The sequence below is a fragment of the Euphorbia lathyris genome, chromosome 4 (genome assembly GCF_963576675.1).
Source record: "Euphorbia lathyris chromosome 4, ddEupLath1.1, whole genome shotgun sequence".
Classification (NCBI taxonomy): Eukaryota; Viridiplantae; Streptophyta; class Magnoliopsida; order Malpighiales; family Euphorbiaceae; genus Euphorbia; species Euphorbia lathyris.
The window spans coordinates 44,505,495-44,520,931 of NC_088913.1; positions in this window are offsets into that span (position 1 = coordinate 44,505,495).

Genomic DNA, 15,437 nt, shown 5'->3' on the forward strand with positions numbered 1-15,437 from the left:
AGTCAAGGTCCGCCTACATTTAGGTCTTACGAGGCTAGGACGGCTTATTTATTTGCAAGTTCGGGTGTTGGTACTTCAAGTTCACATGGGCAAAGTATTCAAAAGGAAAATGAGGAAGCGGATGTTGGTGAGGATGAGGAAAGGCCTGAAGACGAGGCACCACGTGAAGACGTTGGGCCCAATGTAGATGAAGTTGTGGGTTGGCAACGAGTTTTTGATCAAATATACATTTATTAGCGCCATTCCCGCAACAAGCACTAACAATAGACACATGAACTTACGGATTGATGAAGTTGACGCAAACATCAACAGTTTGAGAAAGGAGCACAAATCCACTCATCGACGGTTAATGTCATATTTCCGCCGCCAATGAGTCGAGTTGACACCATCTCCACCGGATTCTCCTTCACATTCATAGGTTTTATCTTTCCTTACTTTTTGCATAATTTTATTTCATTTTATGCTTGTTTAGTACTCGTTTATTCGGTTTTTATTCCGTACTCTATCTTTTATGAATTATCAATTTTTGCACAAATGAGGACATTGTCCAATTTAAGTGTAGGAGGCGATATTTCATCTACTTATTTTTTAGTACGAATGCTTGTTTCAATTTTTGCATACTTATTTTTACATATGCTAGAAAGAAAAATATATGTATCATACTAGTAAAATATATATACATATACTATTAAGGTTATATAAATATGCTAGAAATAGTTAAATATTTCTACAAGGGCATCAAATATTGAATATTATTACAAATCTCCGAAACGAGTTTCTAAAGAAAAAGTCTCGAGTGAATGTATATAAGTAATAAATTCTTTATTTCGATCTTTCTTTTATATTATGCCAATGCATGATAATATAATTCCTATTTCTATCTTTAAATTAGGTTTATAGGCATTAATCAAACTAACATTTTTAGTTTTTTGCTTGGTTTGATTCCGTCTTACTTTAAATTCAATTGAATTTTTTGGGAAACTATAGCCATAATACATATCGATTTAGGTCAATATAGGATGAAGGTACTTTTTTCTTTCCCATATTAAAATTTTATTAACTCATATTAATTAGATTAAGTAATCGTTATCTTAACTTTTGGCCATGATTGCGACCACCGATGCGCCTCCCGTAAGAAGGCTCACTAAGGGATAAGTGTACCCCGTCGTTATCAAGTAATAAAATCTGAAAAGTCCAGGTATCGAATCCACATGATTTATTCCTGCAAGTATCGAGCTACTTGGTCTCAGGTGTTATCTAGGTTGTGTGGGTTTTGAGGTTGTTTTGATTAAGTTAACCTACTCCTAATTAAGTTACTTCTACTCCTATCTAAGTTATTCTACTCCTAAGTGATCTTTTATCAATGTAATTGCCCGAAGGGACATGAGGTGATATGATAATAATGAGAATAGATTGTTTAGACAACGGAATTAAAACCTAATCTAAGTCACTTGTGTCCGAGGCGATTAACCCTACCTATCCTCCTGAGGTCCCTAGTTCGTGATTCCCTTGTAAGGCCGAAACTAGCTCTAAGGCTCAGCAATTTAGGCTTAATCTTCTATAGGGTCGTCAATCCTATAGGCACTGACTAGGTCCGATTCAGCTCGCAATATGTGCCAACTTAATTTTGGGATTATCAAATGAGTTAAACCAATCAGACAAAGCGTAAGACAAAGATTTAAGCAATAAAACAATTGAACAAACAAAACTATAATATATATTAAAGATGAAAGTATTGTCACGAAGATACAATGAGCCTAGGATTCATAACATGGATCAGAGGCTAGACAGAATATAAAAGAAGAAAAATCTCTTTCAGGGAACCTGTCTACCAATGCAGGCGTCTTCCTAGGGCTTAAGGATGGAACTTGAGCAATCCTCGATGAACGGAGCTTCAGAGGTGTCTTCAATGGAGGTTGAAGGAGATGGAGGAGGTGGAGAGGATTTCTCAAAGTGGAAGCTTAGGTTTTTACAAAGATAAAAGATGTTTATTTTACAATTGGAAATTCCTATTTATAAACGCGGTTCGGGCCCTCTTTCTGACCTAATTCGTATCCTTTTGTAGGTGGGAAGTCGTGGGGTCAATCGTGGCTTCGTGGGACCGGGAATCAGTCTTTTGACTGATTCCCGCAGGGCAGCTCGCCGAGCTGGGTGAGCGAGCTCGGCGAGCTGGCCCCTTAAGGGGCTGCTCGATGGGCTGACAGTGCCAGCTCGCCGATCCGGCCCCAAAAAGGCCATTTCGACAAGAGGGAATGCCCAGAACGCCTTGCGCGACTGTTGGATGTCCTGAAATGCAACTTTCACCCGAACTCGTTCCTGTTTTAGCCTGCACATGAACGAAAACTCCAAATAACATTAGTTCCGAGGCTAAATTGACCCGCCAATCGCTCATTTTGAGTAAACACTCCGTTTGGTGCGACTTTTGGCGGATCAATTAGCTATAAAAGATAGTGGAAATTTAACGTACATGCCAATTTGGCCATATTTGCCTAAAATAACCAGAAAACGAGCCTAAACAACGAAAAGTAAATAGAACATATCCAATTTCTAACGAACTCACACAAAAGTATATAAATGCGAGAATTGCTCGCTTATTCATGAAATAATGCTAAAACCCGTCCTAAAACCGTACCTAAAGATAGGGGTTTTTGACCCCTATCAACCACCCATGTCATAGTCGAGGTATGAAAGGGAAGAAAAATAAATAAAACGGTACTTTTGGCCACGGTTGCGACCACCCTTATCACGATCGAGGTATGAAAGGAAAGTTAAAATATAAATTAAAAGCAAAATGACGTGTCTAAAGTTTAAAGTCATGGTTGCGTCCACCCATGGCATGGTCGGTACCTCTTAAACGGACACAAAATAAATAAGTTCATAAAGTCACGATCGAGACCACCTTTATCACGGGCGTGACTAGCAAATAAGTTAACAAAAACCTAAATTCATATATATATTTGTTAGATAGTATACGTTTGGGAAAAGGAAATTTTGTACTTAGAAATGCCTTGAGACCGAAGATAAAAAGACATGCGTGCTTTCACCCGTCCCGAATGCTTCATTATAAAAATTGCAATACAAGTCGGATGATAAATCACTTTTATCCTAGCTAGTTTGATATTTTGCGTATAAATTTACCTTATGAGATTTATCTTTTGGTTTAACTAATTTAAAAATGTTATATGGAAATGTATTCTATTTTTAAAGATCGTTTGAAGGATAAATTTGATGATAATTTTGCTCGGGACTAGGAAAAACTTAAGTGTAGGGGATTTGATAAGCCCAAAATATACCTAAATTAGCATGCATAAATATGTCAATTTCATGTAAAAAATACATTTATATTATTTTGGAAAGATTTCACGTTGGTATTTGTTACTTGTGTGCAAGGTGTTAATTATTTGGGAAAATCCAAATAGGAGCAAAGATGGAGTAGAAATGAGTAAGAAATCAAGTTTTCAGTGAAAGCCGCGTACGAGAATCAAACGTCGCGTCAGAGAATTGAAGCACATAACCAAAAGAGGAAGAAAATAGTCTCTGTCACTACAGAGATTCTGAAAATCTCTGTAGCGACATACGCAGGAGCAGCCATGCGCCTCTCCTTCCCTCCTTCCTTCCTCTTCCCCTTATCGCTGTTGAGATTCTTGAAATCTCTACAGGGACAGCAAGCATTTTAGGCACATTTAACACATTTATTTCTCCAAGCGATGCATCCTTTCATCCGGATAGAGGCGACTCTTCACCAACGAATACGCCTCTTCAACACACCTCTTGGATAATTATAAATAGATGAAGAATTCAGAATTCAATGTTGTTCAGTTTTTGTTCAATAGTTGATTAATTGTTGTTCAACTATTGTTGAAACACAACTAGTTAGAGATACAATGAATAGATTTTATTATTTACATTAGAATTTACTCAAGTCGAGTTTATACTCTGTAGTTTGGCCGAAGGTGCTATTTCGAGGATTCAACGAGAAGAACTAGTATTGGGGACGACCCACGGTCTGACAAACCTACGCAGTTGAGCAAATGATTGACAACTCGAAACTCTTCCAAGTCAAATGCCATTGAACTTCTTCTTCTCTGTTAACTTGTGATATTTCAATTCAAACTAATAAATATCTTTTTAATTCAATTCCATTTTCACTATTGTTTTATTTAAAGTTGGATCTAACGATATTCTTTAAATAAATCTAATTGGTGTTTTCATGCAAAAATATTTAGAAAGAGATTTGGTATTTTCTCATGCAAACTTTGTTGTACACTTAAGCAAATTCGGATTTATATTTGGTCATTGCGGTAATTCGAATAATCGGGTTTAGATTCCGAATTTGATTAAGGTTTTCAGTCTTAGGCCGAAAGGAAAGGTTGATGATAGTTCAATGTTTTTAAATTGAGTAAATTGATAATTTGTTATATCTTTCTAAACAAATCAAAGTTATAAGTTGTGTTTTCGCTTAGTATAAATAAGTTTTGAAATGAACTTTAATCTAAATATAATTTCTATAAATTGTAATCGTAACTATATCCAAAATTAGAATTAGAAACCATTTAAACCATTAACGATTTTCTGTAAACCTTGAGAAAATGAATTTAATCAAAACAGTAATTTTTAATCAAATTATCAGACGTTCTCTGTGGGATCGATATCTTTTTATTACTACAAGCGAAACCGTGCACTTGCGGAATTCGCCCAACAAGTGTTTTAATGAATTAAATTTAAGTTTAAAGAAATAAGAAAAGGTCTTAAGCCTGTCAGAAGCCCATGGATCAAAGGGCCTTGGATCAACTTCAACCTAACAGACATAATGATCCAGAAGCACAAGAATAGTTGTCTCATAGATAAGACAAACTCGGAAGACAAGGATCAAGGCACGTGAGACAAGATCAAAAGTTGAATCTGTGCAACCGACAAAGACTCACCAAATAAGGAAAGATTCAGAAGCTCCAAACGGCCTGTCCCCTGGTCAACCTGCAAACTTTGCCTAATTTGGTTAAACAATCAGTCTGCTTCTAACCAAGCTCTGAAGCATAGTGCAACGGACAAATCAATAGAAAAGAGAAAGAAGCTTATTGGCACTTGACATTGGGCTCTGAAAATGAAAGGGACAGAAGAGCTGTTTCCCTCCAACGGTTATTTCGAAATCCGAAATGATCAATGCCTTGAAGTGTCACTATAAAAGCCCCATCATTTGCAACATTGGAACTTGATTTTCAACACTGAAATTATGAGAGAATCATTCTTGAAGTTCCCAAGCAAAGCAAAAGCATTTACACAACTATTGTAATCATCTATGTAACAATTTCTAAGCTCAATTATAGAGTTCCGAGTCAGAACAAAATCATCAATAGATTAGAATAGCTCGGAAGCTCTTCTGTTTGTTCGGTATTAAGCAAACATAGAGTTAGATAGTTGAGTGTAGGTTATAGAGGAAGGTACTCTATAATATCTCAATATCTGTTGTAAGGGTTTGTTCTCTACCATCAAAGAGCTTAGTAGTGGATGAAAGCTCAGAAGAGGGTTGATAACCAATGGTGAATTTCCGATCAGCTTCCTTCCCTGTGGGGGCATCGTTGGGTTCGACGGGGGGAAGCTCCGATGCCAAAGTCAGTAAGGAATATAGTGAATAAACTGAATTGACAAAGTAGGGTTTGTGAATGAGAATGAGTGAGTGTACCTTAATAGCTTGGGATGCAAGCTATTTATAGTCGTGTAATCGTAACTCCCAGTAACTAGAAAGTCTCCATTAATGCCTCATTAATGGCGGTTACGGATCTCCTTTAAGTGTGACCGTTAGCTTATTAATGGTTCATTAATAGCCTTTATTGGGAATCGGCTCAACTGTCTGACGGGCGGATTGAGGTTTGACGGCGGGTCTCACGTAGGTTTGACTACGGATCAAGTGCGGTGAAGCCTGGGTGATCCGCCACTCCGGATGTCTTGTTTGATACGCCATTGCTTCTCAGGCCACTCCAGTACGCTGCCGTTTTGGTAAATATCCTCTTTGATCCCGTGGAGAATATCCCGATGTTATCAGAAGCCCCCTTTAAGTTACGTTAAAGTCCTTTAGGGCTTTTGAGCTTCCCGAAACGCCGTCATGATGTACCATATTTATGGCCACTCTGTTCCAGGTCATTTATCGAGCGACAGTTGTCATAGGCGCGCTGCTCGAGGTGAGAGGGAATACCTTCTTCAACCTCTGTCTTCTCTCTCCGATTCATTTGCGTCTTCCTCCCTAATTCTGCTTCAAGAAATCCAGAGCTTTTTCCAGCGTTCATAATTTACAAAGCTCCCAAATCTCATGTAAGTGAACCTTTCCGTCTTGTTTTCTGGATTTTTTTATGAGTTCTTCGTTTGGGTCTACTACCGAACTTTTCAATTTAACCTCCACGTCCTCCGACACTCAAATTAATTAGACCACTTCTTCCGAGAGTTCTAGCTCTTCTGAAAGTATGCCTAGCTGTGATTTGGGTAGTTTAGTGAGGGAGAGTAGGGATCTTGAAACTTGTTGGGTTAGAACTCGAAATTTTCCCACCGCCGTGACTCGTACTGCTCTGGCGATAGATTCTAGGAGACTTTCGGGGATGGAGGCTTCTTCTTCAACCCCAATTAGAAAAAAGGCTCCTCGGGCGGAGTCTACTCCATCTCGTATGAGTGCCGCGGATCTAGCGAATTTGGCGAATCGCTATCCGTGGATCAAGAATTATGAGACCGAATTGGCGGCTCTGCACCAACGACCCGCTTGTCCGCCCATTGGATATTTATCTGTGTATAGCTGCCATGTGGAGAGAGGGTTCCGTCTTCCTCATCCTAAGATGATGGCGGATATCCTCGCGTATTTCGGGATCACCGTGTGTGTCAGCTGCATCCAAACGGTTGGTTGGATGTGGCTCTAGATTGTTATTTAGCTTCAAACCTGGGGGTGATTTGTAATGCTCGAGTCTTCCGGTCCCTTCATAAACCTACGAAGCGTAAGTCCGAGTCTTTCTACACCTTTGCCAAATTCCAAACTTATTCGCCCTTCTGTGGTAAGATGTCAAACGTCCACCTCTGGGACGAAAAATTCTTTTTTGTTAAAGTAAAAAAGGAAGAACCTTTAGGGTTCCCATCAGTTTGGACTCGTATGAGCACCACGGATCTAGCGGATTTGGCGAATCGCTATCCGTGGATCAAGAATTATAAGACCGAATTGGCGGCTGCGCTCCAACGACCCGCTTGTCCGCCCGTTGGATATTTATCTGTGTCTAGCTGCCATGTGGAGAGAGGGTTTCGTCTTCCTCTTCCTAAGATGATGGCGGATATCCTCGCGTATTTCGGGATCATCGTGTGTTAGCTGCATCCAAACGGTTGGTTGGATGTGGCTCTAGATTGTTATTTAGCTTCAAACTTGGGGGTGATTTATAATCCTCGAGTCTTCCGGTCCCTTCATAAACCTACGAAGTGTAAGTCCGAGTCTTTCTACACATTTGCCAAATTCCAAACTTATTCGCCCTTCTGTGGTAAGATGTAAAACGTCCACCTCTGGGATGAAAAATTCTTTTTTGTTAAAGTAAAAAAGGAAGAACCTATGGGGTTCCCATCAGTTTGGAACGCCAAACCTCTACATATGGCTGGGGATCTTCGCATACTGACAAAAAGCGACGAAGAGGTGGCGGATCTCATGAAGAGCATCAAGTCAGATGCCTGGACATACGTCGATGCTTTGGAATTCATGATGAATGATATTCCTCTGATCCGCCGCAATGTGGATGGAATTTCTTACGCAAAGTTTACTCAACTAGATGAAGGTAATTTTGTTTCTTCCTTAATCTTTGATTATTTTGTTGTTCCCTTGTCAGGGGTTTGTCTGAGGCAAGTCGCGCCCTTGTAGAGATGCGTAAAAAACAGAAGGAGCAAGAGGCCCAAGGTGATACGTGGGCGGCGGATCACCGCATGGATTCTGGGAAGCGGCCTGCCGATGATATCGTGGATCCTCCTCTGCCGAAGAAGAAGAGATCCACGGCTTCCAGTGGTGGAAAGTTACTGGCGGATGCCATGAGAGCTGAGAAACCAATGGCGAGGCTGGAACATGTGTGTTCATTTTATCATCCTTTTTTTTCCAACCAGGATCTTATTTTCTGCCTCTTAATTTTTGCACAGGTGGTGAAGCCTAACTTGGGAGGTTATTGGCTTGCCAAATATGGTGACAAAGGATCTTTGAGGAATGAGTCTGTCATCAATGACCTTGACGAAGCCCTTGGTCAACTGGGCGAAGTACGGGAGAGCCTGTCATCAATGACCTTGACGAAGCCCTTGGTCAACTGGGCGAAGTACGGGAGAGCCAGAATAAGATCTCAGGATCAGCCCATGTCCAGATGGGAAAAACATAGCTTCTCACAGTAAGTTTCCTCTATCTCATCTTTCATTTTTGGATGAAAGAGTGATCTCCTTTGGGGAGAGTTTGCCGTTTTTATTCTTTTGTTTGAATCGGCTTTTGCTTTGTTTAGGTATACACACATATGCGCGCTATGGAAGCGGATCTCCTACAAGGAGTGGCAGATAGAGCTACCTTGAAAAGGATGGAGAAAGAGTTAGCCACTGCTAATGCCAATACTGCTTTCGCCATTGCCCTCAACGAGAGTAAAGATGCGGAGATCCGTAACCTAAAGGGGAGAAAAGATGAGCTGGAGGGGGATGCCAAGAATCACGAGGGTGTCTTGCTGAACGCGGAGATCCTGGCGGGAGAACGTGCTTATTACTATGGGGAATGGATCATGGCGTATGTCAGGCTTGCCTATCCCGAGATTGATTTTGTAGATCCGGAGTATGTTGTTCCAAAGGTTGAGGACTGCCTTAAGTATCGCAAGATCCCCAATGTCAAGGACTTCATTCGCGATCATATTTGAAAGGTGATGAGCGGATCCATCAAAGAGAGCAAACCTGTGGTTGATCTTGAGTCAGAGGATATTGGCGAGGCAACTCAGAAGGCAGATGACAAGAGCAATGATATCATAGATTGTACGGTTCCTCAAGAAGGAACTATTACTATTGAGAAGGAGATTCCTCTAGAGGGTGCATCTTTTGAGAAAGATGCTAAGGGGGATACCCCTGTTTGATTTAATTTACGTACAATTTAATCCCCTTTTTTGCAACCATTTATCTTTACTTTACGCTTTATATCTTTCAGCAAGTAATTTTATTTTTTTTAGGGTTTGTTGGTTCGAGGTAGGTGGCCAGCCATACCCCGGAGTATGAGCATTTTTTAAGGCTTGAAGCTTTTATTCCTTTAGAGGAAGTTAAGCTGCCTTAGGCGATCGATTTGCTTCCTATCTTTGAGGTGAATCGATCTGCCACTAGGACTTAGAACTCTTCTTTGGGAAGAGTCTATAAGAGTGTAAAGATCTCACGTCTGAGAAATGTTCTAACTCTATCTCTGACGGTGATCAATTGCTTCCTATCTGTGAGGTGAATTGACCCGCCACTGAGACTATTCTCCTATCTTTGAGGAGAAAGTAGTTATGCCTATGATAGCATTATTTTATCGCGGGGATGCGTTTGTTGCCTCCCCCTTTTTTGAATCCAGAATATTTATATTACTGCAAGGAAATTACTCAAAGAAAGAATTTGCAAGATGAAAAAATATCTCTTCATTAAATGGTGATTCGCCTTATTACAACGAATTGGTCTTATGCGTGAGCCTCGTTAAAACCTTTAATAAGAAAAACCACATGGGATAAAAACTTACTAAAGGAAAAAGAGTACTCAAGACCTTGATTACATTTTATTTCCTGGTGAAATACTTACGGAGGTTCTGGATATTCCACGTGCGTGGCAATGTGCTTCACTCCATGTCTTGAATTTTAAATGTGGTGGGGCCAATCTTGGCGACTATCTTGGAGGGGCCCGTCCAGGTGATCCCCAGCTTTCCTCTACCTTCTAAAGATTGAATTTTGTCCGCCTTTCGGAGCACAAGATCTCCCACATTTAGATCCACAAGCTTTGCATTTCTGTTGTGATAGGCCGCAATCCTTTGTTTGTAGGCAGCCATTCGTATATATGCTTTTTCCCTTTTCGCCTCCAGTTGATCAAGATTTTCCTTTAACCTCTGTGCATTCTCATTCTCACAATAGAATGTAATCCTGTCACTAGGGACTTGGATCTCAATGGGGATTACGGCTTCTACACCATGGGAAAGGGCGAATGGTGTTTCGCCAGTTGCCGTTCGTGGAGTGGTTCGATACGCCCATAGGACGCTCATCAACTGATCCGCCCATTTTTTGTTATGCTCCCCCAATCTCTTCTTGATGCCTTTAACAATTGTCCGATTTGTGACCTCAGTCATCCCATTAGATTGAGGATAGTAAACAGAGGCAAACCTGTTTAAAATGCCTAGACTTTCGCAGAAAGCTTTGAACTCCCCACAATTGAATTGCGTCCCATTGTCAGTGATAATCGTGTGAGGGACTCCACATCTTCCTACGATATTGTCCTTGACAAACTTCACCATCCGTTCTGCATTTATGGACGAGACAGCCTCGGCCTCCACCAATTTTGTAAAGTGATCCACAGCTACTACCACATATTTCCTCTGTCTCTTGGTAGGTGGAAAGGGACCAACAATATCAATTCCCCAAACGGCAAAGGGTCGCCCCTCGATGATGGGCCTTTGAAGGTGCTTAGCCGTGTGAGTTTCATTTGCATGAACCTGGCAATTGTGACAAAATTCTGCCAACTTCTGAGCATCGAGTTCCGCCGTGGGCCACTAGAATCCCGCCAACCTGGATTTCTTCAAGATGGTGGCGGATGCCTCATGAGCTCCACAGGTGCCCTCATGCAGTTCCATGAGGATCTGTTGTCCCTCTTCGATCGTGACACATTTTAACCAGGGATGCCCAAAATATTTTCTGTACATGCCCAAAAGATTTTCTGTACAGACAATCACTTATTATGGAAAAATAAGTGGCTTTTCTTACCGTCCGCCCAGCTTCATCTTTGTCCTGAGGCAAAGTTCCATCTGCAAGATATTGGCGAATCGGTGATCTCCAATCACCTTCTACAGATGTAAGAAGAGATACAATTTCTGAGGCGAATGCGGGCGTCGTCTTGACTTCAAATGGGCATTGTAAGTCCGCCCATTGCTCCTTGCTAGAAGCCAGTTTAGCTAGATTGTCAGCTTCTGTGTTTGATCCCCGAGGCACACGGACTAGCTCCCACTTGGTTTCCTTGATCTCGAGGTAGTTTAGCAGTTTTTTTACCTCTTCTACATATTTTGCTAGGGTGTCATCTTTCACTTCAAAGTTTTTGATCACTTGGTTGACCATTAGCTTGGAATCGCTATAGATCACGATCCGCTCTGGTGTAATCTCCTTCAACAGGCGTAAAACTGTTGAGTATCATTTTCTAACTCTTACTCATTATTATTGCTTGCTTTTTGGTTCCGGAAGATTAAATCTAAATTAGTCAGAGTTGCTTCTATAACATACTAAATTCAGAAGCCCCTCTGAGGTGCTACTTTCTAAAGGCAGAAACAATCTTAGTTGCTAATCAACTAAAGTTGCTTATGATCTTTAAGACTCACCCTTTGTACCATGCTATTGAAACTGTGAGAAGCACTTTTACTTAGTTAAAAAATTTAAACTCTCAATAGTTCCATTAACCCCCCCCCCCCCCCCACCCCCTTAGGAACTAATTCTCATATTACAAGGGATCAACATCAAGCCTTTGCTCCAAATCCTCCAAAGACATCTGAGTAAGCTTCTAACAATCTTGAGGCTCCTACTTCTGGTCTGGATACAACTCCTCAAACTCCTCCACCTTCATCATCCATCCCACCATAACAGAATGAGGCACCAGCCTTTGAGACTCACTCTGACTCAGTTCAGACTTCGACTATTACCACCAATGTCCAACCACCAGCTTCATCTCCCTCCTTCCTAAATGCAACTTCTGAAGGGAAGAAGCTTCTTCAAGCTGCATTTGACCTGGTAGCTGATATGGCTAAGTCTCACGCCTCTGCCTCATCCACCTCTGCTCCTTCTACTGAGTCAAATCCTTTAAGTGAGACAATGCAGCTGTTGAATGAACTATCCAGTATCAAATCACTCCTCAACATAATAGCTTCTTTAGTCTTTTAGCAAGGCTCTCACACCTTTACTCATCGAATGGCGGCACTCCAACTCATGATGATTCAGCACATGGATCTTCTCGAAGCCAAAATTCGGGCCCTTCCAACAAATGTGCCTTCTGCTGAAGCAATCTTTGAACGTCTATCATTTGAATTCCAGCGGATGAATATTGAGCTAACTAAGGTCCAGCAGAACATTGAGTCCTCATCATCTTCTGTTGTTGATCAATTATCTGAATCCATTCTGCTTCTGAACATCAACAGAATTTCCATGGAAACATTAGATCAGAAGACCACTGCCATTTATCAACAAAACATAGACACATTCCGACACTATAACAAATCATCACTTGTGCCACGGTTAGAATCGTGGCAGTACAATATTTCTGTGGCTATATTATTTACCCATAGAAATTCAAGGTAGATACTTCCATGGCGCAAGTGAGTGTCTCTAGGTAATTGCCACAGAAAAATCATGGTCGTGGCATAAATTTGTTTTCATGCCACGAAAGAATCTGTGGCTAATCATATTCCTTTGCCACAAGTAAAATCGTGGCAAGAGTAAAATACCCATAGCAAGGCATATTAGTCTCTGAAAATCACCACCACTTAGCCACGAGCATAACCGTGGCACAAATAGAACACGTGTGGCTATAAACATTGCTTAGTTACGAGAATAATCATGGCAAACTTGATCGAACTTGGAACTTTGATAAGTTGTTTTTAATTACTTAGTAATTTCTTTTATTATTATTATTATTATATGATCTTTTGGATTGAAAGTCACTACATTAGAACTAGTAAAAGATAGTAAAAAGATAAACGAAGTAAAAAAATTTAACCATTCTTAAGGGAAAAAATATATTAAATAAGCATAATTATTTTATTATCCAATAAAGAAACTCCCAAAACACAACAGAAAAATCTTCCCATTTGAAAAAAGTACAAGTCTAAATCACAGCTATACAACACGAAGATTTTATTCCCTATCGGTACCATATGAATAACCAAAAAGTACATCTCATCCACCATCTTATTCACCACCTCCTTGTTGATTTCTCCATATGAATAAACATGATTTTTCCTTTTTCTATGCACAAAACTTTCACCTTTTAAAGCGAGAAAATAGAAATAAAAGAAAATAATTACGATTATATATTAAGATTAAAAATTAATCATATAAATAAAGGAATCTTGAGCATGGTTTACCTTCCCATTAGAATAGAGATAACAAGGAATTTTGACACCACGACTTTATGCATGCCATTCCGCAAAATAAAGAGTAAACAGTAATGCTAGACCTTTTGAAAAGTTTGGTAAAGCTATCAGAAACATTAGCCTATAGATTTGAATTACAATTAAACAAATCATATCACTCTCAAATAATTGATCTATATTACTAAGTCAAATTAAACCACATGACAGTTAGGGCATCATGTTTAAAATATGAATTTACCGTGAAGAACTCTGAACCGAAGGAAAGAAATCTAGTAAATGGTCATGTTGTCATCAGACATCAGCGAATAATTAAAACTTGTGACTATGGAAAAAAAGCAAACATGACAAACAGTTTACAAACAATTCCTAACACAATTACAGCTTAAGAGGAAAACATGCTAGAGAAACAGAGAAGAGTTATACTAAATAATTAACAGTATATATTGAGAATGAAATAATTGCAATTTATGGAAGATACTATTTGTTTGAAAAAAAAATGAGTTGAATAAGGAGGAAGATCACTAAAGTGAGGAAACACAGATGAGCTCCTTTTTACTTATGGAATGTGTCATTAAGGTACAACAAATCAAACAAAAAGCAGTGCCAAAAACAAACCTTGGACTTCTACCGAAAGTAAGATAGAGGTTTTTGGTTGATTTCACACTAGTATATAATAGACTTCTAATTGCTTCGTGTTATTCATCTCCCATTTTAGAGAAGTGCATGTCACTTGATACAAAAGTCCTCTACTATGAAACAACTTCACCTCCTCAACAAAGTAAAATCCAACTGTTTAATTACTTTTATTTATTCTAAACAGTACTATTAAAGTTCTGTTTTTAATTTTAATTGAGACCTTTTGAAGTGTGTAGATTAATTTTACTTTGATTAAATTGGTCAGTTTAAATCAATTAAAGCACAATTATAGAATATAATCAAGTTGCCAAAGTGATGGGATATGAAATTTGGATTATGTATAATAATAAAAAACAATAATGAAATTACCAATGCCATTTTCTAGCTCTCATTTTACCCCTGTAGAACAATAGGATCCTACTTTCAAATACTTAAGGATAATCTGTTTTCCAACATCTCAACAATAGGATAATCTATTTTCAGGTTATCAAAGAGTTCCCAAGTTGCCATCATAAATAGTTCAAAAACAATCCACTAAAAAATAAGACTTATACTTTTTAGGTGCATTTTTATCAATCAGCTACCAATTGGTATGACCATTCCATTCTTCCACATATATGGGATGCTAATCACAGAGAATACAAGAATTCGAATTACCATATTCTCTGGAAATTAAATATATGAATTATTAGGCTTAAATGGAGGTGTTCACAAGGAATCATCTTTCCAAAGAAATAATTTAAACTCATAAACAAGACATATAAAGTAAAATTCAAGGAGAAACATCCACACATAAAGCCACTAAGCAATCAATTATAACAAGAGTCCAAATAGACAAACTAACTAACCTATTGAGTGTTCTCATCAATGGCAAACACTTTGGCAGGACTACTATCAACCCAACTTTATTTATCCTCCACTGGAAAAGTTTCCATCAAATTCTAATAGTTGCGAATATATAAAAAAAAACTCGAAAAATTACCCCTAAATAATTATAAAATCAGAACCAGAATAATAAAGTGATAGAAAATTGAAATCACCTCCATTCAGTAAAATCATATCCCTAAACAGGGATGAAATCAATGAATATGTTGATTTTGTATTGGATTTTGTAGGATCTCCGTCTTTGTTCAATCTCATAACTAGTTCCGAAAAGATTCGCTCATACTGGAGAGAACCTCGTTTGCTATTCATGCGCGTTTTATGTATACGTGCATATGAAGGCAAGTATACCTTAGTCGTGTATCAAGTAATAAAGTGTAAGTAGAGTATCATTCCCACGAGGATGGTGATTATAAGTATTATTCCCACGAGGATGGTGATTATAAGTATTACTATATTTGCTTACTATCTATTATTTAAACAATCAAAAGATAGAGTTTGTTGGACAACCAAGTTAAGACTTAATTAAAAAGTGAGATAAAAATGTACACTTAAAGGTTTCTAGCTTTACTTAACCTCTTTGCTTGGTAATAAC